Genomic DNA, 25,600 nt, shown 5'->3' on the forward strand with positions numbered 1-25,600 from the left:
GCATATGAATCCAACCCCCCCAGAGGCCTCTAACCTACCTCTCTCTGGGGTTCCTGTGCTATCCCTGGATGAGCCAAACCTAAATCCACCCCAACCTAACCTATGGGGCTTAGGTCCAGAGGAGCCAGATATTACTGAGGATTCCTCCAAGCCAGAACCCTCTCAGGCCTTCAGGGATCCTCCTATTTTTCCAGCTGATATTTCTTCCTTGCCTCCGGAGTTTCAGTCTATCTTGTCTGTTTTGACTAAAACCATTGATGCTAAACTCTCGGCCATCAATGTTCCTTCCTTCCTTGTCTCATCCCCCTCCATGTTCCTCCCGTCCCGTGAGTTCTTCTCCTTCCTACAGGGCCCCAGTCATGGAGGACTCTGATTCCTCTCAGGAAGAGAATGAGGATGTGGATGTAGAAGAGGATGATGACCCCTTTCAGCGTCTGTCGGAAGATGAGGACCCTCAAATTAAGATTCCAGCCCCAGCTGCCATCTTTCCACCTCAACTCTTCAAATCTCTCCTTCTTAAGGCAAGAGTATCCACGGGGCTAGCCACGCAAGAAAAGCAGGCTACTCCTTCCACAGACCCTCCGGAAGAAAATCTTCCTTATTTCATGAAAGAACAGGAAGACAATGAGGTAATTCCTATGCCCAAATTGTTTAAGGACGCCTTGCTCAAACAGTGGGACCACCCAACCTCTGGCTTCACTCCCACTTCCAAGGACAAGAAGCTTTACAAGCTCTCTCCCTCCTATGAGGAACTCCTAGCCTGTCCCAGGCCAGATGATCCGGTGAAGACTCTTCACTCGGCTGCTGCCATGCCTGGCGAAGCAGAGGAGGTCCTCCGTCCAGAAGACAAGCGTCTTGAGCAAATGCTCAAAAGAGGTTTCTTCGCTGACTCATGGGCCATTAAAAGTGCTGCAGCAGCATCCTTTTTTTCCAGAGCTATGCTCTTGTGGCTTCGTCAGCTTCAACAACATCTACCTCCAGATGATCTACGAGGCCAACAAGATTTCAACAAAATCTTCGAAGCTGACCAATATGTAGCGGATGCTACTCTCCAATCTTCCAGATTTGCAGCCAGGTCAGTAGCGGCCTCCACAACGGCCAGAAGACTTCTATGGCTCCGCCCTTGGCAGGCGGGAGTAAGGCAGAAGTGGCAGTTAGCCATGGGTCCTCTGAAACGCAATCTCCTCTTCGGAGACCTTCTGGACCCTCTCCTCACAGAGACCACGGACAAGAAAAAGGTCTTAGGACCTACCGCCAAGAAGGCCTCTAAATCACAGTCCTTTCGGCGCACAGGTCGTCAACAGGATCAAGGTTTCGCCTTTCAAAGGAATCCAGGTCAGTATTCCCCTCGATTTCGATCCCAATCTAGAAACTCCAGGGGCAGAGGTTCCCGCTACCAGAGGGGATCCTCCTCTACCAGAGCCTCCAAAAAATCCAGATGGTGAGTCTCCCTCTTTTCCCATAGGCGGTCGCCTGGCCTGTTTCTCCTCCGCCTGGCACCATTCTTGTAAGGACCCCTGGGTCATTGATACTGTGGAAAGGGGTCTCTGTTTAGAGTTCATTTCTCCTCCCCCTAACCGTTTTATTTCTTGTCCTTCTCCCAGCTCCTCTACATCTCGTATCCGAATGGAGGAGGCTATTTCTCATTTGTTAGCTATTAAAGCTATCCAGCCGGTCCCCTCTCTCCAGAGAGGCTTGGGCTTCTACTCCATCCTCTTCATGGTCCCTAACACCTCTGGAGGTTGGAGAGCCATTTTAGATCTAAAAAAATTGAACCAGTTCATAAAATATAGGAAATTCAAAATGCATTCCTTATCCTCCATCTTAGCCGCCCTGCATCCGGGGGATTTTATGGTCTCCCTGGACCTTACGGAAGCCTACCTCCATATCCCCATTGCCAAAGGCCATAGAAAATTTCTGCGTTTTGCTTTTCAAGGCAGGCATTTTCAGTATAGGGCTATGCCATTTGGGCTCTCCTCAGCTCCCAGAGTCTTCACTAAGCTCTTGGGATCCCTGGCGGCTCATATCCGGGCCACGCCCATTCATATTTTATGTTATTTAGATGACATTTTAATTCATGGGAATTCAAAAAATGGAGTGGCTGCAGATCTCTCCTCCACCATGTCGGTTCTACAGAACCATGGTTTCTCTATAAATTTCAAGAAGAGCCACCTTAAGCCATCCACTTCCATTCTACATCTGGGAACTGTCATTAATTCTGAGATATCCCAGGTTTTCCTCTCTCTTGAGAGAAAACACAGCATGTTGGATCTCATCGCTCGCATCCTATCCCAGCAATCTGCCTCCATCGTCACCCTATCCTCCCTACTGGGAAAGATGGTGTCATGTATTGGCATTGTCCCCTGGGCCCGCCTTCATGCCAGGGAACTACAGTGGCTTCTGTTACCATTCCAGAGATCGGGCCACAGCAACTCGACTCGTCGCATCGCCATTCCACCGACAGTTCGCAGATCCCTCAAGTGGTGGACTTCTCCAGCCCTAGACAAGGGATCTCCCTTCCGGTGCCCAGATCAGTTTGTTGTCACCACAGATTCCAGCCTCTCGGGCTGGGGAGCCCATGCCCAGGGTCTACTAGCCCAGGGCACGTGGTCACCGGAGGAGGCTTCCAGGCCCATCAATTGGCTAGAATTAAGAGCCGTGTCTCTAGCTTTAAAGCAATTCAAACCTCACATCTCCAACCAGAATGTTCTGATTCTTACCGACAACATAGCCACCAAAAGCCACATTTGCAGACAGGGAGGCACAAGATCCAAGGCCCTCATGAGGGAGGCCCTAAAGTTAGGCCTTTGGGCGGAGAAACATCTCCAGTCGCTCCTAGCCGATCACATCTCGGGGAGCCTCAACGTCCAAGCGGACTGGCTCTCGCAAGCAACCATAGATCCAGGAGAGTGGAATCTCCATCAAGCACTGTTCCACCAAATCTGCCTCAGGTTCGGCCATCCAGTGCTGGATCTGTTTGCGACCAAAGCCAACGCCCAGCTCCCTCGTTTCATCTCCAGGTTTCCATCCCCGGGAGCAGAGGCAATCAATGCTCTCAGGAGTCCTTGGCCTCCAGGTCTACTGTATGCCTTCCCTCCAATTCCAATTCTGCCAGACGTGGTCCACAAGATCATCCTGGAGAGGGCTCGAGTAATTCTGATCGCCCCTCACTGGCCTCGCAGGCCCTGGTTCGCGGACCTCCAACAGCTGTCCGTCCAGGACCCCTGGCAACTCCCCGTTTCGGAGGATATGTTGCGGCAGGGGGCCTCCTTCCATCCGGATCCGGAGTGGTTCCACCTCACCACCTGGCTATTATCCGGAGAGACCTAGACCTGCAAGGGTACGACCCGGACACAGTGGAAATCATCCTGAAGTCTAGAAGAGGGTCTACCAACCGGATATACGACCATACTTGGTCCAAATTCCATCAGTGGTGCTCGCAGGAGGGCTTATCTCCCCTGTGTCTTCCCATTCACAGGATAATCTCCTTCCTCATGAAAGGTTTCCACCAAGGCCTCTCTACCAGCACCATCCGTCGCCACCTGGCAGCCATCTCTTCTGCCTTGGCGGGGCCTCGCAGGCAGCCTCTCCGCTCCTTTCCGGAAATTCAAGAATTTCTCAGAGGAGTGGCCAACCTCACGCCTGCTAAGATCCACAGATATCCTTCCTGGGACTTGCCACGGGTTCTCCATTCCCTTACTCAGGCACCCTACGAACCCCTGAAATCTGCGTCCCTCAGGTACCTATCCTTTAAGGTAGCATTCCTGGTGGCGATTACATCCGCCCGACGCATATCTGAGTTGGCAGCCCTCTCTATCAGACAGGACATCTGTCAGTTCCATCAGGACAAGGTGGTTCTGCGACTGGACCCCACCTTTCTACCCAAGGTCAGTTCCATGTTCCACAGATCCCAGGATATTGTCTTACCTTCCTTTTGTCTCCAACGGGAGCACCCCCTGGCAATTAGATGGCACACTCTGGATCTTACTAGAGCGCTAAAAATTTATATTCAACGCACAGGACCCATTCGGAGGTCTGAAGCACTCTTCGTGGCCTATCATCCCAGATCTATGGGATCCAAAGTGTCTTCAACAGTAATAGGCCGTTGGATCAGAGGGACCATCTCTAAGGCCTATGAGACAGCTTCCCTCTCCATTCCAAAGAATATTACAGCGCACTCCACCAGAAGTGCTGCCACATCTGCCGCTTGGGCGACTCAAGCCCCGTTGGAGGAAGTCTGCAAAGCAGCCACTTGGGCCTCGCCAAATTCCTTCATAAGGCACTACAAAATCGATTCTTACGCCTCAGCGGACGCTGCCTTCGGCAGAAGGGTACTCCAATCCGTTATCTCTCACGATAGCAATCTAATCCCACCCTAGGGACCTATCTATTGGGTATGTCCCACGTGACTGCTGGACCCACTCCTTCAGTACGGAGAATAGGCGTTGATTGCTTACCTGAATGCCTCTTCTCGTACGGTGAGTGGGTACAGCAGTCACTTCCCTCCCTTTTGTGTGGTCTTCTATGACTTCTATTCCTACCTTTCTTCTAACACATGAGAGTTGAACATTATGGAGCTTCACTACTGAGCCTAGTCTATGGATTCGCGAATTCTGGGGAAGGGGCGGATCCAGCAGGCTTTTTTAATACTAGGCTCAGTCCCATCGGATTGGACAGGAGCAACCCACGTGACTGCTGTACCCACTCACCGTACGAGAAGAGGCGTTCAGGTAAGCAATCAACGCCTATTTAGTAAATATGACAACCATCTTCCTGGCTCATTCGCATGTTCAGATTGATTTTGTCTTGCTAATTTTATCTTTTGAGCTATCTCCTCCTGTACTGAAATATTAATTTTATGTTTAATTAATTCCATTTCTTCCTTTATTTCCACATTTTCTGGGTCTTTTATCATTTTAATTTCCAATTTTTCTAATTCCTTTTGATTTTCTTTCATTTGGTTATTCTTATTTTTATTTCTTTTACTTATATATGCTATTGTTAGACCTCTTATAAACGCCTTTGTCATGTCCCAAATGTTTTGGATTGATGTATCATTATTCCAATTTTTTTCTAGAAAGAAATTTCGTTCTTTATCTATGTATTGTTTATATTGATTGTCTTCTATTATTTTAGTGTCCATTGTCCATCTATACCTCCTACTATAATCTCCTTTAATTGTAATACTTATCAGATTATGATCCGCCCAAAGATTGGGTTCAATTTCAGCCGCTATTATCTCTTTTTGGAGTTCTATATCTGTCCATACCATATCTATTCTGGGCAATGACTTATGTGGGTTCGAGTAGTAAGTATATTTATATTCATCTTTGTGCAGTTCCCTCCATATATCTTTCAGTTTAAATTCCTCTACTATATCTTTAAATTCACCTGGCAATTCTTTTTTCTTTTTCTTTCTTTCCATTCCCTTATAATCTTTCTCAAAATTTGCTATTGCGTTAGTCTCCAACCACACAAATGTTTTCTTCCTCAAGTTTTATTATTTTTTTGACATAGTTTTTTATAAAAGGCTTTTTTGTCGTTATTAGGTGCATATGTAACAATTAATGTTATTTTTTTCCTTTTAATTTCAATTTCTATAATACGTATCCTCCCTTCTTCATCTCTTTCTATTATTTTGAGATTTAACCAATTTTTGTTATAGACTGCGATCCCTCTTTTCCTCTCCTCTGCTAAAGATGTAAATAATTTCCCCAATTTAGGCTTTTCCAGTATTGTTTTATCTTTTCTTTTTATATGTACTTCTTGAAGACATATGATATCCGCATTTTGCTTTTTTAATTTACTAAATACTTGTCCTCTTTTTTTTTATGAGTTTAATCCGTTAATATTCACAGAAAATAATTTGACCTGCTTATCCATCCTGTTCTTATCTATTTTGTTCTTTTACTGCTTTTTAATTCTCGGTAGGTTTCAATTTTCCCCTCTCCTCCTTTTTTAGAATTAGTTATTCTTTCTTCTTCAATCTCTCCCTCCTCCCTACTTGCTCTTTCTAGTTCAATATTTCATTCCCTTTCTGTTTTTAGATGCTCTGCTATAAATTGATCCGCCTGATCTACTGTTTCTATAGATTTTTTCCCCCCTTCCAGGTGACCATCACCCCTTTGGGTATCAGCCACCTGAACTGTATTTCTTCTCTTATTAACTTTGTGGTGAAATAATGAAAATCCCTTCTTTGCTCTCTAATTCTTCTCGGGATCTGCTTTAATACTTTAATATCTTTCCCTTTATACGCTACTATGCCTCTGGTATTCTTATAAATTTCGTCCCTTAGTGTTTTCTTTGTGAATCTAACATGAATCTCCCTGGGGAGTTGATGCCTCCGGGCATAGTTGGTTTGCACCCGTTAAATCTCATCTATGTGTCTGCCTAGTTCTTCTTCGTCTATTTTCAACTTCTCCGTAAATAGTTCAACCACTGTCTCAAATAGATTTCCCCCCCTTTTTTCTGGGACGTTTTGTAAGCTTAAATAAAAGGAAGCTTTTTCAAATTCGAGCTGGGCCACTGCCGTTTCCAAATCCTTGTTTACTCTTTTAAGCTCCTCCTCATTATCATTTAATCTCAATTTATTAGCTTCCACTGTCTCTTCTACCTTTTTAATCTTAGTCTCATGATTTTCCACTGTCTTTTGGACTCCTTCTATTATAGTATTAATTTTGACAAAGTTCTTGCATACTTCCTCAAATTTCTTTTGTGTTTCTAAATGGTTTTGTAATATTGTTTTTTGAGTTTTATTTGTAGCTTCCTGTTGTTTAATCATAAACTCCTGTATTTTATCCAGAGAGTTCTGTAACGTTTGTAAGGTAGGAGTCTGTTCTTTATCTTCTGCGATGTTAATATCAGAGGCTGAGGAAGATTTTTGTACAGCTGGGGATGCAATAGTTAAATTACCCCTCCTCAATGATTTCATTATAGTTTGTTGAGTTGCCATTGGAACTTTTAATTTACAGCCAATAACACCCCCTATATATTATATGTCTAGTCCAACTCAATATATGAATATCACAATATTCTAAGACGAAGTAATATTTTCTATCTATTATTCTAATATCAATTTATATAGTTGTAAAGAGAAGCACATAGATCTTAAACACTTAATATAGTTTTCTCCACACACCTACTAATTAATATGACTATTTGCCTTATGGCAAGGGGGGAAGCAAAAGGAAAACAAGAAAAAAGAGCAAGAAAGGGAAAAAAGCAGAGAGATTCGCTCCAATATAGGAGCTTATGCTAATACTGAACTTAAGTTAAACTTATACTTGATATCTATGTAATATTTTATATATGCACTTATTGTCTTATTTTAACATATCAATATCAATAACTAAATAATATACTTATATAATTTTAAAAGTGAATAATTAATTAATAATAATATTTCTTAATAACCTAATAACTTTCAATTCATTATTTTCCTATGTTAACATATAGGTACTTGTTGTGATTCCGTCTGAGGCCCCTCAGGGAACGGCTGATCCTCTGCCGGCTTCCTGCTCAGAGGGGGAGGATGAGGAACAGGAGGTTCAGGCAGACGGGGAGGAGGAATCTCAGGCTGAGGGAGAGGGAGGACAGCCAGAGTCCCCCTCGGGGGAGCTCTCCCCAGCAAGCAGCCTGGATTCCTTAGATGAAAATGCACAAGCAATCATAGATCTCCGGCAGAGAAGAGCAACACAATGAAGGGGACAATTAGCCAGGTACTTTCAGCACTAAAGAGGCAACAGCTGGGTTTGGGTGTGGTGCTCTCTGGAAAGGCTGAAAAGGCAGACCCACTCTTCCTGGCTTGTGGAGTATTATCTTTGGGAGTCCTGGGACCTGGCTGTGATCTTTGGCGTCTTGGAATTCTGGTTTGTGACTTTGAATACTGAAACCTTGGGGGGGAAAGGTGTGGGTCTTATTCTCTACAGTGGTGGGTGTGCCAGAAAGAAGTCTGCTGTATTGTCTGGCCATCAGGACTCTGCTGTGAAGTCTCATAGCCTGCCTGTTGGGAAGAACAGGTTTTTCTCTGTGTTTATTTTTCAAACTATAAAGTGCTTTTGCTTTTACCAGCGTGTCTGGCTGCTTTTTCCAGTTGGTGTTGAAGTCTGGGGGCACCCAGACAGAACAGGTACTTAACATTAATATTTCATGAAAAAGCTAGACAATAATATTATTATGACATAGAGTATTTTGATTTTCAATTCATTGAATATTCAACATTTCAGTCCAAATATTTGGTAAAGGAGAGAGTAAATATGAAGAGATGAAAAGAGAAAAATAATCTGTTTAGGTTTCAGTTCATCGATAGTAATATTCAAATAATATTCAAGTCCAAGTCTTTACAACTCATTCACTTCTTCTTTATATCCAATTAGTTACCATAATATCCTTGATTCCTATTTACCAAAGCTTTTCTCAGTCCCAAGTTATTTCAATATATCACAATAAATCCAAAATTTAAGTTTAGCAGGTTGAGACTGAGACATCTAAATAGTTAATAGTATGGTACAATATAGTACTCCCTTGTTTTCCATGTAGGGTCAATCAGCTAGCAAACGAAGCAGATGAAACGGCAATGTCTGTGTGACGCAGTTACAATGAAGACAGATCTTTTAGTTTCTTTCACCGTGTACTTAAAAAAGAAACCAAACACTCCCCTGTTATACTTTTACTCCCACAAGTTACCTTATCTTCAGGCTTTAGTTCTTGTAATATTTCTTCCACGCCTGGCTGCAATAGTTGTTAAATCCTTGCCTTCCACGTTTCAAAGCCTGTCAGTTTCAAAGCCTGTCAGTTATGTCGCCCTTTGCTGATCTCCAATCACTTTATTTTGCTGCTCGAACCTCTCAGTCGCCGCTTATTCAAATAAAAACAGAGCTGCTCTTTCTTTCCACCTAGTTGTAAATCTCACAAACATTCAAGAAGTCTCCGAAGAAAAAGGATCTCCAAGGTAAATACCGATGATCACCGATCTTATTCTCTCCTCCTCGTTGTTATGGGGTGGCCATGTCTAGGGGCTAGCAAATGCTAGCTTATTTTCTGCTCGGTCCTGGCGGTCTAAAAGCCTAAGCCAACGAGGGTTTGCAGTCCTCTCATCGGGTCCAGCATAACCACCTCTTACAGTACCCCACTCTGGGCACCTGATTTAAATTTTAAAAGCAGAAAAAGTCGTGCCAGTAGAGCAGCAGCTCACTCGCCAGCTCCGCTCCGACGAAGCCCCCCCTCCCTCTTTTTAATGTCTCCCAGGGGCCTGGAATATTATGCATGCAACATCATTCCAGTTGTCTCCCTGCGAGGCTGTGGTTCCATGCATTGCCATTGCAGCTTCATTATCAATATTTCATAATTATCAATAAATTGATTATAATTTTTTTCTGAATTATTTCTAAATTATTTTTCTAAATTAACTAAAAAATCTTCATTAATTTTAATAATTTATTAAATCTTTGTGAATTTTTATCCTTAATTATCACAATCATAATCCATTATTTTATCTTTAATTATGATAATCACAATCCGTTCTTCTTTACAACATTTGTCCATGTGTAACAGTATACGTAGCATGGTTAAATATTCTCACTTTATATTCAATCTATTCGCCTCACTCAGACAGTTCCTAGGTTTTTTCCATCATCCAAGAGTATCAACTAATATACTCCTTTTTTCCCCTCACAGGTAAACAAAGAAGGTTCTTTGTAACATCACAATACAAAACAAAGAAAATAAATCCAAAATGTCTCTTGTAGTAAGTCCTCCAACCAGCAGGTGGGGTTGTTTTACAAATTCCAATCCTTTATTTTCTTACTTGAAAGCTTAAATCTCTCAGTAAAATAAAAAGTAAATCAATCTTCTTAGAATTTTTTAGGATATTATTATAATCCAATTTATATATCTTTACTTGTTAAATGCACTTTTGGGTTCTTGCTGTTTGAGAAGCTTTCACTGACTCCTCACCTCAGATACAGCTGCTTCCTTCCATTTCCGATAACTTTATTTTTTACTCCAAATCCAAAATAAGCTAATCAGTCTCCAATCTTTATTTGGCCGCTTCACTCAACAGCACAGTTTAAAATTCCATCTCCACCTCTCCAGCAAAGTTCTTAGGAGTTCTCCTCCCAGGTGTTCCCTCACTGCTTCAATCCTTGTGTTGCGGTATCAGCAACACAACTTAGGTCAGCTCAGGCAAGGCAGCCTAGCCGATTTCGCACTGCCACCAGTGGAGGTCAAGCCAGTTCGTCTGGGTGGTATGCCAACCCCTGGTAGCAACCCCATCTTCACCTCCCTTCCAGGGAGGATCTGGCCCAGTTCCATGAGAACCAAGAGCCCTGGGCAGCAGGGATTTGGAGCACCCCCACAGGTGAAAGGGAGCTCTGTGCCATTGTGGCCATTGGCCCCGCCCCTCTCCCCAGTGCTAACACATTCTAGAACTACAACCGACCAGAAATGTCTAGAAGTATAAAGTGTCCAGTGCTCAGAGAAATGGCCAAAGGGAAGCTGAAATCCAATCACCACTGAACAAGACACAGTGTTTCCCTGAAAATATGACCTATTCTGAAAGTAAGACATAACTTGATTTTTACACATGCACCCAATATAAGCATCACCCCAAAATAAACTCTTATTAAGACCCCGCCCATTCCAGAGTGCACAGGTAAAAATTAAGCTATGATGGGGATGGGAGGGTGGAGCTGTCCTCCTACTTACCTTCGGAGAGTTGCAGCCAGATAACACATCACCTGCCTTGCATCTGCAGCTGGCAAGACCAACAAGGCTTTCCTAAAGGTCCCTGCAGCCAATAACAGAGCTCCGGATCGATCTGGAATTCTGTTATCAGCTGCAGAGGCCTTGCTGCCTACAGAGGTTCCTGAAGGCTTCTTTGGGACTTTTTGGGGTTAAAGATGAACTCAAAATCAACTTCCAAACCTACTGCCAGTCTGTAGAAGACACTTTCTTTAAGCAGTAGTACAGGAAGAAGTCTGTATCATTCAAGAAAAGTATAATTTTATACAGGACACTGCTCCATCACATGCATCAAAGTACTCAATTGTGTGGCTAGCCAGTAAAGGCTTTAAAAACGAAAAATAATGGCATGGCCCCTTCCTCATCTGATCTAAACCCTATTGAGAAGTTGTGGACCCTTCCTAAAAGGGAGATTTATATTGAAGAAAAACAGTACACAGGCTGTGGTTGCTGCTGCACAGGAAGTTGATCATTAACAGATCAAGAAACTGACAAACTCTATGAATGGAAGGCTTATGATTGTTACTGAAAAGAAGGATGGCTATATTGGTAACGAATTATTTTTATTTGAAATCACAGAAATATTTATTTGTAAATTTTGAAGGTTTTTTCATTTTCACTTTAACAGATGAAAATAAAAGATATAGAAAAATATTTTTATTTAGTTGCATAATAATTGTGCACATATTCCTCTAAGAAAGCCAGAAGCTCACTTTTACTTCCTTAAATATTCAAGTTTGAGGTTTATTAACATTTTGGATTGACTGAGAGCACTGTAGTTATTCAATAATAAAATTAATCATCAAAAATATAAGTTGCCTAATAATTGTGCACAGTACAGGAAAGCTTCATAAGCTGTTTTAAAGCTAACAATCAGCACTCTGAATTAGGCATGTAAAATGCCTAACTGTCAATCATTAGCTTCAACACCTGGCTTATTAGTTAACCCACTAGGAGTCAAGCCATTGCATTTTGTATCACTTATTGCGCCTACAGGTCATCTCCAAAGACAGTATTTTACAGCATGTTATCAGATCAGTGGTGATCAAAGTTAAATAATTGTTGATATATGCCACAACAAACTTATTATAGAAGAGTCAGAGTCTGGGGGCAAAGTCAAGAGAGCTGTCAGTCTGGAGCCCTTACTGTACTTCCCACATGCATCCTAATACATTTCTACCCACTATGATGATAGGTTTTTTAAATGGGAAATATATGTCAAATTGTCCAAAATAAAGTATCCTACATTTTCTCACGTCCACCTATCTCCGCGGAATTGGCTGGTTGCCTAGAAGCTCAACTTATGAAATCAATCGACTCCGCATTTCTCCGACCAGTCTTGCTGGAAACATCGTGTCTGATGGAAAAGCCGAGGGACTGTGAAAGGCAGGGAAGCAGTTGGCATCATGGCCTCTGTTAAGAGTGGCAACTCTACCTCCCGAGGAATGGAAAGACGTCCATGTGGCAGAGGAGGACATTCGCAGGGTACAAATTCCACTGCGGTATTGACTATGGAATTCAGACTCTTAAAAATCTGCTACTCCAGTCACAAAAGTCTAAGGATGCTTTCTTTCCACCTTCCCGTCTCCATCCCGGCACCCGATTCTGGAAAAGTGAATGACATTCAAAGTCTTCAACTTACCGAACAAGGAACGACGAATGCTGGAAAAACCGGCACCGCACCACTAGTGAAGGAATTGGCGATGGCGGGCGGGTTCGCTATGCCAGCACCGCCTCCTTCGGCGTACGCCGCTTTCGCCCCGCCGGCAACAAGACCTGGAGAAAGAACTGGCAACTTGATTGGTAGCCTTTGTTGCCACTCATCGACTCGGGCGCATAGGGGCGACCGGGTGATTTTACACGCCGTTTCTCCGCCTCTAGAAGGCCGGCTGCAGTCTCTCCCCGGTCGGGATCTCTTGCCTACAATGATAAAAAATTCAAGCGTTTTCGGCCTCGAAAAATAAAAATCACACGACACTCGCCCCCCCTGCGACAGGAAGCGCAAGGCCTCAAATAAGCCCAGAACATCACTCTCTGCCTGGCTTTGCTGGTCAGTAGTGTTCCCGCTTCAAAGGGCTGTGATAGATAATTTTCAGTTCGTGGCATAAGCAAAGCGTACTTTATCACGGCTTCAGAGCAGAGATCCTAATCTTTCCGGGTTGGCGGCCGGGAGTGGGGGGGGAGAGGGGATGATTTTGTGAAAGGGGAAAGTGCGTGTGTGCAGTTCACGGCGACGCGAGCACTGGGGGGGGGGCGCCTACACAGGCGCGGCCACTAGCCACACGTGTGCCAATGTAGATTAGCCCGCGATCCTGTAGTGGGTCGTGGATCACAGGTGCAGGACCCCTATTTTAGGGTATGCTTGGCCCACAACGCGACCATATTGTTGAGAGCCTGGTCTGAGGGCTGTTGAGGTTTTTCGCACCCAGAATACTGTAAACTCCACGGCAAGATTTCCAGGGGTCACCTGTGGGAAGCCCACCTCCTGCAGAAGAATGAAATATTTGGGGGGATATTAATTGAGGCAGAAAGCAGCCCCAACAGTCTACAGCAGGTGCCTGATTCCTGAAGTCTTTAGAGATGGAGATTTTATGCCCATTACGAAATCCAGGCCTATCTATTCACAACCCTTCCCCCCCCATCTTCAGCTCTTTCTATATACAGTATACCACTGTTAGACCATTGCTTATACTTGATTCTATTGATAAATTTTGAATAACTGAATATCTGATTGTCAGATAACTAATTAATTTATTTGATATAACATGCTTGACCTTTCTTGCCTTCCTAACCTTTATTTATAGTCTGATATATGATTAAGTTTTGCTTTGAATTATCCTGCTTTGTTATTTAGATTGATTTGTTTTAAGTTATTTTTGACTTATTTGCAATAGATACAAACTATAGAAGTGTATTCAGAATATTTACTGCTAATTTCTATAACCCTATAGAATAATATATACGAATAATTGTATTAATTATTACGAATAATTGTATTAATATCAAGATCTCTATTAGTATTTACTCTCTTTTTGTTTATGATCAAGGCTAGCACAGTATCTTAAATTGAGGAAGGGACCAAAAAGGTTTGGCTAAGTGGAATTTTTGGTGGGAATACATAAAAATGATGAGCCTTTCAAATCTATCTAGAATTGATTCCGGGATTTAATCATATCTTTAGATGAACTTTATAGACCAGTTTCAGAAGAAGGAACATGCCTGTTGTTCACTGAATTTTTCACTACAAAATTAAAGCCTGGAGAGAAAATTGCTTCACACTTATCTAAGATGCTAGCAATGCAAAAGGATCTAATAGAGCGAGGCTATCAAATTGGTCAAATGCAGGTCAATACAGCAATAATCGCCTCCCTCAATCATGAATGGAAAGATGCTATTACAAAATATAATAACATACCATTAGCCCAACGTACAACTCCGAGAGTATGCAAACTGTTAACAGAAGAAGAAGGAATTATGCAAAGTAGACTCAAAACTACATCATCCGGATACAAACCTACAATGAGTAGAGGCTATCAACAAAGGGGCTACACTTCAAGATATTCACAGCACAATCAGCCTAGAAGAACAGACTTTCAACGCTCTCAATCTGGTGAGTCTCAACACTCCCAATATCCTGCTCAGCCCAGAGGAACAGATCCTAGGGGTTCCAGAAGCAGAGGCTCCACCAACTACAGATCATCTCAACGAGGTTCGAGAGGTGAGCCACGTCCTTATGTCAATTCTTTCATCCTGAACAATGTTCCACAAAAGAGTCCACAGTACGACATTCGACATTTATAGACATTAGACAGCGGAACAGCTTTTCACATCACCTACCAAAAAGAACTTTTCACAAAATTTTATAAGACTGATATTAAAGAATTACATGCAGTATCAAACCACTTATGCAAAGTCGAAGGAGAAGGAACTGTCTACATAAAAGAATTAGATCAACTCATCCCATGTGTTTTATCCGTTCCACGCGCTACAAGCAACTTACTCAGCACATATCGCCTGAATGAAGACTTAGGTTATGAAGTGAACTTTAAACTAAAAGAAGCTTACATTATTAAGAATGAAAAAGTCATTGCTACTGGTTTTCCAATTAGAGGTGTTTACTACTTAAAGCCAAATCCTCCTGCAAAGGTTGATGTAAGTATAAAGGTTCCAAAGGGCAAAAGCACAGGTCCAGAGAGAAAACCTGTTGCTACTATAGATACAAAGGCTCCTAAAGCCAATGAGGTTCAAGAGGTTCCAAATGATGTTTCAAATGTTAAACCTGTATTAACAAACAAATCTTTTCATTCCAGGTGTGTTCACGGATGGCACCGTCGTTTGGGCCATACATCTTACCCAGTCTTATCCAAGATGCCTGATTTTGTAAATGGTTTTAAGGTTGATAGTACAGTAATACCTCATCTTACGAACTTAATTGGTGCCGGGAGGAGGCTCGTAAGGTGAAAAGTTCGTAAGACGAAACATTGTTTCCCATAGGAATCAATGGAAAAGCGATTAATGTGTGCAAGCCCAAAAATCAGAAACCGGCCACCACCACCGAAGGAGGCTTGAGCCTCCCGATCCTCCCCGCCCCTTTGCCATGCATGTCATCCTGCATGCAGGATGCCATGCAGTCAGGAAGGTCATCCTGCTCCTCCCCCCCCCCCCCGTGGAGGAATCGGAAGCTCAAACGCTGGCGGCTTCAGCTTCCCATTCCTCCATGCACTTCGCCCTGCCTGTCCTCCTGGCTCAAGCAGGCGGCGGCAGACCGCCTTTGGGTTTTCGGCTGGGAGTGAGTGAGTTAGGAAGGTCCTCCTGCTCGCCTGGTTACCTTGTGTGCGCCGCAGAACAGGACGAGCTGGCGATGCACGCCCCGCCTCCCCCACCCTGGCTGCAAGCCCTCCGCGCCGCTGCTCCGCTCGGTCGGTGGCCCCGGAGAAGCAGGAGCTGGGCGCTGGCCTGCTGGCTGCAAGCGCTCTGCCAGGCGGCTCCCCCCGCTCCGCGCCTCCTTTCTCTTTGTTTTGTCTCTGGGTCTGCGGAGGGAGGGAGGGAGGGAAGCAGAGCGGGGCGGCAGGCGAGATGACCGCCTCTCCGCTCGCCAAGTGCCGCAGGGAAGGAGGGAAAGAGAAGCAGGCGGGAAGCAGCCGCGGCGGAGGCCAAGTCTCGCTCCGGGCTGTGCCCCCTCCGAGCACCCCACCTGGAAAATCTGCCGCCACCCGCTTGAGCCAGGAGGCAGGCAGGGCGAAGTGGGTGGAGGGGAAGGATGCTCTGGTTTCCCGGACGGGGGCAGTGAGCGCTCGGAGGGGGCACAGCCCGGAGCAAGACTTGGCCTCTGCGGCGGCTGCTGCACACCTGCTTCTCTCTCCCTCCTTCCCTGCAGCGCTTGGCAAGCGGAGAGGTGGTCGCCTCGCCTGCCGTCCCGCTCTGCTTCCCTCCCTCCCTCCCTCCGCAGACTCAGAGACAAAACAAAGAGAAAGGAGACGCGGAGCGGGGGGAGCCGCTTGGCAGAGCGCTCGCAGCCAGCGGGCGGCGGGGGACCAAAAGCAGGCCAGCCCCCGGCTCCTGCCTGTCCGGGACCGCCGACCGAGCGGAGCAGCGGCGCGGACGGCCTGCAGCCAGGGTGGGGGAGACAGGGCACGCATCGCCGGCTCGTCCCGTTCTGCGGCGCACACAAGATAACCAGGCGAGCAGGAGGACCTTCCTAACTCCCTCTCCCCCAGCTGAAAACCCAAAGGCGGTCTGCCGCCGCCTACTTGAGCCAGGAAGCAGGCAGGGCGAAGTGCGTGGAGGGGAAGGATGTTCCGGTTTCCCGGGCGGGGGCGGTGAGCGCTCGGAGGGGGCACAGCCCGGAGCGAGACTTGTCCTCGGCTCTTATCCCAAATTTGAGCTCGGGAGTAGAACAGAAATGTCTCTCCCCTCCTAGCTCGTATCTTGAAATGCTCGCATGTAGAGCAGCTCGTATCTAGAGGTACTACTGTAATTGCAAAGTTCATTTAGACTGTTCGGTCTGTAACTCGTCGAAATCAAAAGCAGCACCTATTGCTAAGCATGCCACACGTTTGTCTACACGCATTTTTGGTTTGGTTCATACCAACATTGTCGATCCATTTCGGCCTACTAAAAGTAACTGTAAGTATTTCTTGACTATTGTTGATAGTTATTCTAGATATGGGTATGTGTACCTAATGAAACAAAAATCTGAGACCTTTCAGATCTTTAAAGACTTTGCTGCAGAGGTACTCACTCAACATGGTGTCCGCATCAGAAGAATACAAAGTGATCGTGGTGGAGAATTCATGTCGCAACAATTCCAAGGATGGATAAGGAGAAATGGAATCCATCATCAAGCGTCAGCACCTTACTCCCCCCAGCTTAACGGGATTGTAGAACGAAGACTAGGGGTCCTACGGACTATGTTCCGTTGCCTTCTAGAAGACGCTGATATGGACAATTTCTATTGGGGTGAAGCACTCAGGTATGCTAATTACATTGTTAACCGCACTTGAAGCAGTGTTATAGATCAAACTCCTTACTACATGCTTCATGCAAAGAAGCCTGATACTCAAAACCTCCACATTTTTGGCTCATATGCCATGGTTAACATTCCACTGGTTCAAAGAAAGAAAGGAGGTCCAGTATCAGAAAGACTGAGATTTATAGGTTTTGATGAACGTTCTAAGTTTTACAAATTTGCTGACCCTAATCACAGAGCTGTTATTTCTAATTCAGCTAAATTTGAGGAAGATACAAATTGGTCCAGAATACACAGTAATGATACTTCAGTTTATTTTCCTAAAGATGATGTTCAAGGTACAGCGCAACCTGATCCACAGGCAGCTGCTCCAGATGATGTTCCTACAAGAGATGATACACAGTCTTCAATAGTCGCAGATGACGTTCCTAGTGATGCAATTGGAGACGGAGATGACCAATATGAAGGATGGACCACAGTTCCAAGACGTTCGGAGAGAACCACGAAAGGAATTCCTCCAAGGAGATACCAACAGCAAGTATTACAGAAACCTTTTCCTTTTCTATGTAACAATGTTACACTTCCTCCTGAGAACTTTTCTCAAATAAAACATTTGCCTGAGTCTGAACAAGAAAAATGGTATGAGGCTATGGAAAATGAACTGGACAGTTTAAAGAAACTTAAAGTGTTTCAATATGTTGAGCCTCCAACGAATAAGAAGATTATTGGCACACGATGGGTCTACAGAATTAAACAAAAACCAAATTATGAGAAAATATACAAATCAAGACTAGTAGCACAGGGTACTCACAGGTGTATCCTGAAGACTACACAGATACATTTTCACCTACAGTTAAAAATGAAAGTGTCAAAATTGCCCTAACCACAGCTATTGCCTTGAATTTAGAAGTTTTCCAGTTTGATGTTGAAACTGCTTATTTGAATGCTGATCTAAATGAAGACATCTACCTGAAGAGCGCACCCGGGTTCCAGGATCGAGAAGGGGATGTCTGGTAACTGCAAAATTGTCTTTATGGTTTGAAACAGTCCGTCCTCGTGGCATCGCTGCCTCATTGAGAAGCTAAATTCAATGGGCTTTATTTAGTCCGACTCATATGAATGCGTGTTTACAAAAGGGCAAGGTAATGTTTATGAAATTATACTTATTTATGTTGATGATATTGTTTATACTGGTCCTAACAAACGTATGAGTGAAGTTTTTGCAAAAGGTTTAGAAAGACACTTTACATTGAAAAGCTTAGGGCACATTCATGATTATCTAGGAGTTCAGATTGAAAAGACTCAGAAGGGGTTTTGTCTATCACAAGAGAACAAGGTTGATCAACTTTTGCACAATTGTAACATGTCTAACGCACATCCATGTCGTTCTCCTATGCAAACTGATTTTTACAGGTTGTTAGATTGTCCTCAATTTGAAGACCAAACGCTTCATTGGTCAGTAATTGGGTCACTATTAGCAGTTGGACAAGACCCGACATTTCACTGAGTGTGAATCTTTTGTCAAGGCATGTTGGCAAAGCAACTACATTTCATTGGACATGCATAAAGAGACTGCTGACATATATGAAGCATACCAAGGACATGAAGTTGTTCCTAGAGCCGAAACACGACAAGTATCCTGAATTGATTTGTTATGCAGATGCTGACTGGGCAGGTGATAAAGAAACACGTAAAAGTACTTCTGGTTATATAATGTTTTTGAATGGTTGTCCAATTTATTGGAAAGTTAGAAAGCAGAATTTTATTTCTTGTTCTTCCACTAAAGCTGAATATGCTTGTGTTTCTGATTGTTGTAATGCATTAGCCTGTGTTTCTGCTCTCGTTGATAGTATTTGGGGCGATCCCATGAAACCAATTGTTATTATGGAGGACAATGTTTCAGTTACGTTCGTATCTGAAACTGAATATGTTGGAGCTCATTCACAGAACATCGACACAAGATATAAGAATGCAAGAGAATACGTAAAACAAGGATTCGTAAAATTACACTATGTGCCCACAACTGAACAAATTGCTGACTTACTGATTGGGGTTTCTTTCTTGCTGAAAAACAAAAAGTCACACTTCTTCTGTTCCCGGGTCACCCTGACCCGGACCGAAAACTCTTCATTTGAAGTGCTTATGTTTGGTCAATTTGAAAACTTTTTTCACTTGGAAAGTAGTCTGAACATTTCTGCACGCAATGATATGAAAATTGAAATGAAAAAATAATTCTTATTGGTCTATTTTGCTGATAGAATGCATGCCCCCCCCCCCGTTTTTGTGAAATATTTTTGGATAGTTTTGCTTGCAAAATGTGTTCAATTTTACTAAAGTTGGTGTGGGATTGGTAGTTTGAACATTTCTGAATATAAGAAAAATATAAATGAACTGAAAGAAATGCTTCTTATTGGTTGTTTACAATCATAAATAATCCCCCCCCCCCTTGGCTGCTTGCAAACATTTTCACTTTATATTTACGCAGGCTTCAAATCAGAAATATTTTTAATATCTTATGCATTCATTTACTCATTTTAACATGGCTGATCATCATAAAAATATTTGTGGGGGTGGGGGAAAAACTTTTCTGGGCAAAAAAAAAGAGTCACGTTTACTCTGTTTTGGGTCATATAGACCCGAAACAAAATGATTTTTTTTAGGTACTTGAATTTGGTCTTTTTCCACTGGAAAACTAGTTTGAACATTTATGAACATAATGATATGAAAATTGAACTGAAAAAATTGAGGCTTATATTTTTATTTTGATCAAAAAGCCCCTCCCCCATGTCAATTTATATTTTTTGTCAATTTATATTTTTTTAGGCTACAAATCTCTAAGGAATATTCCCCCAAAAGTTTTGATATACTAAATTGAACAATCCTAAACATAAGAAAAATAGGAATGAACTGAAAAAAATGATTTTTATTGGTTTATTTTTGCCACAAAAGGGCCACCCCCCCCCCAGGCCTTGCTGTGTGCCATTATTTTCACTTTTTATATATATTTGGCTAGAAATATTTGGAATATCCTTTTGAAAAGCAAGCATATTGTAGCCAGACAACTAATCTTATGAAAGAAATCCATTTTACTAAAACCAAGTACAGTGGTACCTCGGTTCTCAAACGCCTTGTTTTTCATACATTTCGGATTTCAAACAAAATTTTCTGCAAAAATTTGCTTCGGTATCCAAACAAAAATTCGGATACTGAACAGAAAATTTTGTTTACTATCCGAAATGTAAGATCTGAGGGGACGGGGTGAGAGGGAATGGGAGTCGGAATCCCGACACGCCCCTCCTGGCCGCCCTCTTAACAGCCTCCCAGTCTCTACCTTGTAACTGCTCCAAGCTGCAAGAAGGGTAGGGCTGGCTGCAATACCGGCAGCTTCGGGGGGCTCCTTTCCTCAGCGGTTCAGTTCGGTACCTCCAGGCAGCTGCACCAACTTTTTCCTTCCCGGCGGCGGCGGCTCCGGCGGCTTCCCTATGAGGAGCAGCAGCGTCAGGAACGTCATGTGATGAAGGTAAGCCGCCGGAGCCGTCGCTGCTGGGAAGGAAAAAGTTGGTGCAGCTGCCTGGAGGTACCGAACTGAACCGCTGAGGAAAGGAGCCCCCCAAAGCTGCCGGTATTGCAGCCAGCCCTACCCTTCCTGCAGCTTGGAGCAGTTACAAGGTAGAGACTGGGAGGCTGTTAAGAGGGCGGCCAGGAGGGGCGTGTTGGGATTCCGACTCCCCTTCCCTCTCACCCCGTCCCCTCAGATACTTATTCCATAGGAAATAGAGGAAATACTGTAGATTTAATTGGTTCCCAGCAAGTCAATGGGCTGGGAACCAATTAAATCCATTTCCATTATTTCCTATGGGATAAATTAATTCGGTTCTCAACCAAATCGGTTCTCAACCACACTTCTGGAACGGATTGTGGTCGAGAACCGAGGTACCACTGTATGTAAGTTTGAAATTAACAGCATAATTTTTATATCAATTGATATAGGCCGGGAGAGACTTTTATTTGCAAAATAAATGAATATGCATCAATTTTTCCAGTTCAAGTTTCATATCATTATGTTCAGAAGTGTTCAAGCTACCAGTCCCATACCAATTTAGTAAAATATAATGCATTTTGCAGGCAAAATTATCAATATACCTAAAAAGAATTCACAAAAATGGGGGGGGGGAGGCACATTTATGTGCAAAATAAACCAATAAGGATTAATTTGTTCAGTTCAATTTTCATTCCATTGTGTGCAGAAATGTTCAAACTTGTTTCCAGGTGAAAAAAGCTTTAAAAAGACCAAATATAAGTACCTAAAATGATCAATTTGCAGTCCGGGTCAAATAGACAAGGGAACATAAGATTAGGGAGTTTTTTCGAACTGAACAGCAGGGTTAAAACCCACCTCTGCATGGGGGAATTGAGACATCTCCCCTGGGCCTATATAGTTTATGCATGGTATGTTTGTGTGTATGTTTGGTTGTTTAATAAGGGCCTTTTATTTATTTTAAATATTAGATTTGTTGTACAGAGAGGAAGGAACAACAGAGTTGGGTAGTGAATTCCAGGCGTTGACCATTCTATTGCTGAAATCGTATCTGTAGCTGTAAATTTTCTAAACATAATAATTGAAGTCTGGAGGAGTAAGGTAAATTGTTGTGTGAGAAGGAGTGGAGGACTCTTCTTGTGAAGTATTTATGGACTCCTTCAATTGTATTAATGTCAGTTATGCAGTGTGGATTCCATACAGGTGAGCTGTATTCAAGAATTGGTCTGACAAATGTTTTGTATGCTCTGGTTAATAGATCAGTGCTTCTAGAGAAGAAGCTGGGTAGAATTAAGTTTGTGACTCAGTGCTTTTTTGGCAATGCTGTTGCAGTGGGCTCTGCTCATTGGAAATGAGTACTCCAAGGTCTTTGACTGAGTGAGGGTCTTCTGCGAGTTCAGTTTGTCCAAGCTGAGTTGTCTTGTATATCAAAAGACTAAAAAGTCTACACACTTTAAGGACAATGTAGGAGTTCAAAAGGGGAAAGGGATTTAACCAAGGAGGGTATCAGAATAAATCAAAACTGAACCCCTGATACTCTTGCATAGTAAAAGGCAGTAATGGCAGGTGCTTTTTGTTCTCCATACATATTTAAGCTTGATGCCAGCAACATGAGAGTTTAGGGATAACCCACTGTATTTTAATTCATATATTAATTATTATTTAGCATATAGCAATAGCTTTGGGGATGGTATGGTTATCCACTGACTGAGCTGCTTTGTTAGGCAGGGATAATAGCAATTGAATAAACAATCTCTCACTGCTAACCCACACTCAGTAAAAGACCTTGGAATACTAATATCGAATGACCTAAGTGCTAAAGCCCACTGCAACAATATCGCCAAAAAAGCTTCCAGAGTTGTTAACCTGATCATACGCAGCTTCTGCTCAGGCTATCTCACACTACTCACAAGAGCCTACAAAACTTTTGCCAGACCCATCCTAGACTACTGCTTATCTGTCTGGAACCCATACCACATCTCAGACATCAACACCCTTGAAAATGTCCAAAGATATTTCCCCAGAAGAGCCCTTCACTCCTCCACTCGAAACAGAATATCCTACGAAAATAGACTAACAATCCTGGGCCTAGAAATCCTAGAACACGATTTGAGTATTGCCACAAGATCATATGCTGCAACGTCCTACCGGTCAATGACTACTTCATCTTCAACTGCAATAACACAAGAGCACGGAACAGATTCAAACTTAATACGAACCGCTCCAAACTTGACTGTAAAAAATATGATTTCAACAATCGAGTTATCGAAGCGTGGAACTCATTACCGGACTCAATTGTGTCAACCCCTAACCCCCAACACTTCTCCCTTAGACTCTCCACGATTGACCTCTACAGGTTCCTAAGAGGCCAGTAAGGGGCGTACATAAGTGCACTGGTGTGCCTTTCGTCCCCTGTCCAATTGTCTTTCCTTTCTTTCACCTAGCATAGGATATAGGATAGGATCGGATAGAATAAAACAGAATGGAATGGAGTAGAAATTGGAAAGGTAGGTAGGTGGATGGATGGATGGAGAGGAGAGGACTGGCTTGGCTTGGCTTTGCATAGGATAGGATAGGATAGAAAGAATGGAATAGCATAGCATAGCATAACATGTTGGATAGGATCGGATCTGGGGTGTGGAAAGGGCTTGAACACCCATAAAAATGCCTGCAGGATATAATATAATAGAATAAAACAGAGTGGAATAGGAATATTTAGAAAAGGTAGGTAGATGGATGGGTGGATAGGAATGGCATGGCTTAGCATAGCATAGAAAAAATAGAATGGAATAGGAATAGCATAGTATAGCATAGTATAGGTAGGTAGGTAGATAATAGGTAGGTAGGTAGGTAGGTAGGTAGATGATAGATAGATAGATAGATAGATAGATAGATAGATAGATAGATATAGCCATTTGAAATAAATACTTGGGAAGATTGAAGAAGTGAAATTAAAATCTGAAACGTAATTCAAGTTGCAGTTCTGAGTCCTTGGGCGCCATACCAATCTAATAGTATCTCCTCTATAACCTTCATTATGTATTTTACTATGTGTATACCCACTAAAACCCTTATTGTGTATTGGACAAAATGAATCAATCAATAAATAAATAGTATAAGAGGATGAGAATAGAAGAATAGTAGATACGATATATGAGATATAGTAGAGACAATAGGACAGGGGACAAAAGGCATAGAACTCCAGGTAAATCAAACTTCTGTGAAGTCAAACTGGTCCACTTAAAAAATCCAATAAAAACTATTTTTTAAAAAACAGAAACTTTGAGGGGATTTATAATGTCATTTTTGTCATATCCAATTTGTCAAGTACCTCTTTAGCAGCCACTCACACACACCAACCAACCCCCCTCCCAAGTTAGCTTCAGCTGTCCTGCATGTAGGAAGAGACTGTGGACTGGTCTTTTAAGTCAAACGTGGGGTCTGCTGCAGGCAGTGAGACGGACAGCTAAAGCTCGCAAAGACCCTGCAGATCCTCCATTTTGTTGCCCATGTCCCTTTTTGGAGAGGATTCTTTTACCCTCCATAAAGAGGGAAACAGTTAAAATAATGGGGAAATTGAGCTGGAAGATACTTCAATGATGATCCCCCCCCCCCAACTGCCCAATGTGGGGTTTGCTAGAGCATGTTTCCCAATCTTAGCAACCTGAAGATGAGTGGACTTCAACTCCCAGAATTCCACAGTCAGCACCCAGGGACCTTCCTCCCCTGGGCCTTTCCCTGCTTTAGCTGTCCTTCTCATTGCCTACAAGGGGCAGTGTGTGCTCTGGTCTTTAAATCATATCTGGCCTCCTCAGGCAGTCTGTTGAACAGCTAAAGCTGGCAAAGACCCATGTGGTTTCTTTAGGCCCCTTCCCGCAAGGCCTTTTGAACATGAATCCTATCTGATCTTTTATGCCTATTTCCCTTTCATCTCCCCTGGAGAGGAAAACTCGGATTCTCTGGATCTCTGATACCAGATTCAAGGGATAACATTCTGATTTCACCCCCAGAGAAGGAAGGGCAGAATCTGGGGTTTCCCAGCCTCTCCAGGCAACCAATGGTCCCCCTTCACAGGGAGACGCTTTGGCTGAAGAAATTGGGGGCTCATCCATAGATAATCCATACCCCCCATGGGAAGGCAGCTGATTGGTAGATATTGTTCAAATATCCGGTCCAAGCCAATGATAGCCTTTGCTTGTGACATCAGAGGCTCCTGCTGAGCTCATTGGCTGGAGCTCTCCATGGCAACCTCAGCATCCTTGGGGAGTCTGGACCACCTCAGGGAGGCTCTGCTCAAAATCCCTGGAAAGTGGCTGCATTGGATGGATGGCACTGGGGGCATCACAGGGTCTCCTTCGCATGGGCTCTTCTGGAGGGAGAGACTTTCCCTTTAAGGCAGAATTAAAGGAAGGCTGGGAGAGGAGAGAAGGGGGTTTAGCCAGACACGGCAGAGGTGCTGATATACCTGCTGTGTCCGCAGCCTCCATCCCTGAGACCAAAGTGCTCCTCCAACGTGTCGAAGGTTCTTGTCTCCAGAAAGGGGCTGGGGCTGGCTGGTTGGCGGTGAAGGGCGCTAGGAGAAACCTGCAAGGTTTAGGAGCCAAAACCTTTGCTAGACCCATCCTCGAATACAGCTCATCTGTCTGGAACACATTATTATTATTATTATTATTATTATTATTATTGTTGTTGTTGTTGTTGTTGTTCTTGTTATATTTATTATATTTATTATTATTATTATTATTATTATTATTATTATTATTAAGATTTGTATGCCGCTCCTCTCCGTAAACTCCATAGAATATTATTATTATTGTTGTTGTTAGTATTATTATTATTATTATATTTATTAT

The 25,600-nt window shown here is 43.3% G+C and overlaps 1 protein-coding gene across 5 annotated transcripts in view; it reads right to left on the minus strand.

Annotated features, from left to right (window-relative positions):
* Nucleotides 1-25,600, minus strand: part of ILVBL (ilvB acetolactate synthase like) — a 299,349-nt gene that overhangs the window by 247,398 nt on the left and 26,351 nt on the right. For 2 of the 5 annotated variants that reach the window (XM_070741651.1, XM_070741656.1), the window contains exon 1: nucleotides 12,383-12,793. The gene's annotated coding sequence lies outside the window, so the exon portion shown is untranslated. Of the gene's footprint in view, nucleotides 1-12,382; nucleotides 12,798-19,253; nucleotides 19,280-25,600 lie in introns of those variants that run through there. The other 3 variants (XM_070741655.1, XM_070741653.1, XM_070741654.1) reach the window with 3 other exon arrangements.

The sequence above is a fragment of the Erythrolamprus reginae genome, chromosome 2 (genome assembly GCF_031021105.1).
Source record: "Erythrolamprus reginae isolate rEryReg1 chromosome 2, rEryReg1.hap1, whole genome shotgun sequence".
NCBI classification, from domain to species: Eukaryota; Metazoa; Chordata; class Lepidosauria; order Squamata; family Dipsadidae; genus Erythrolamprus; species Erythrolamprus reginae.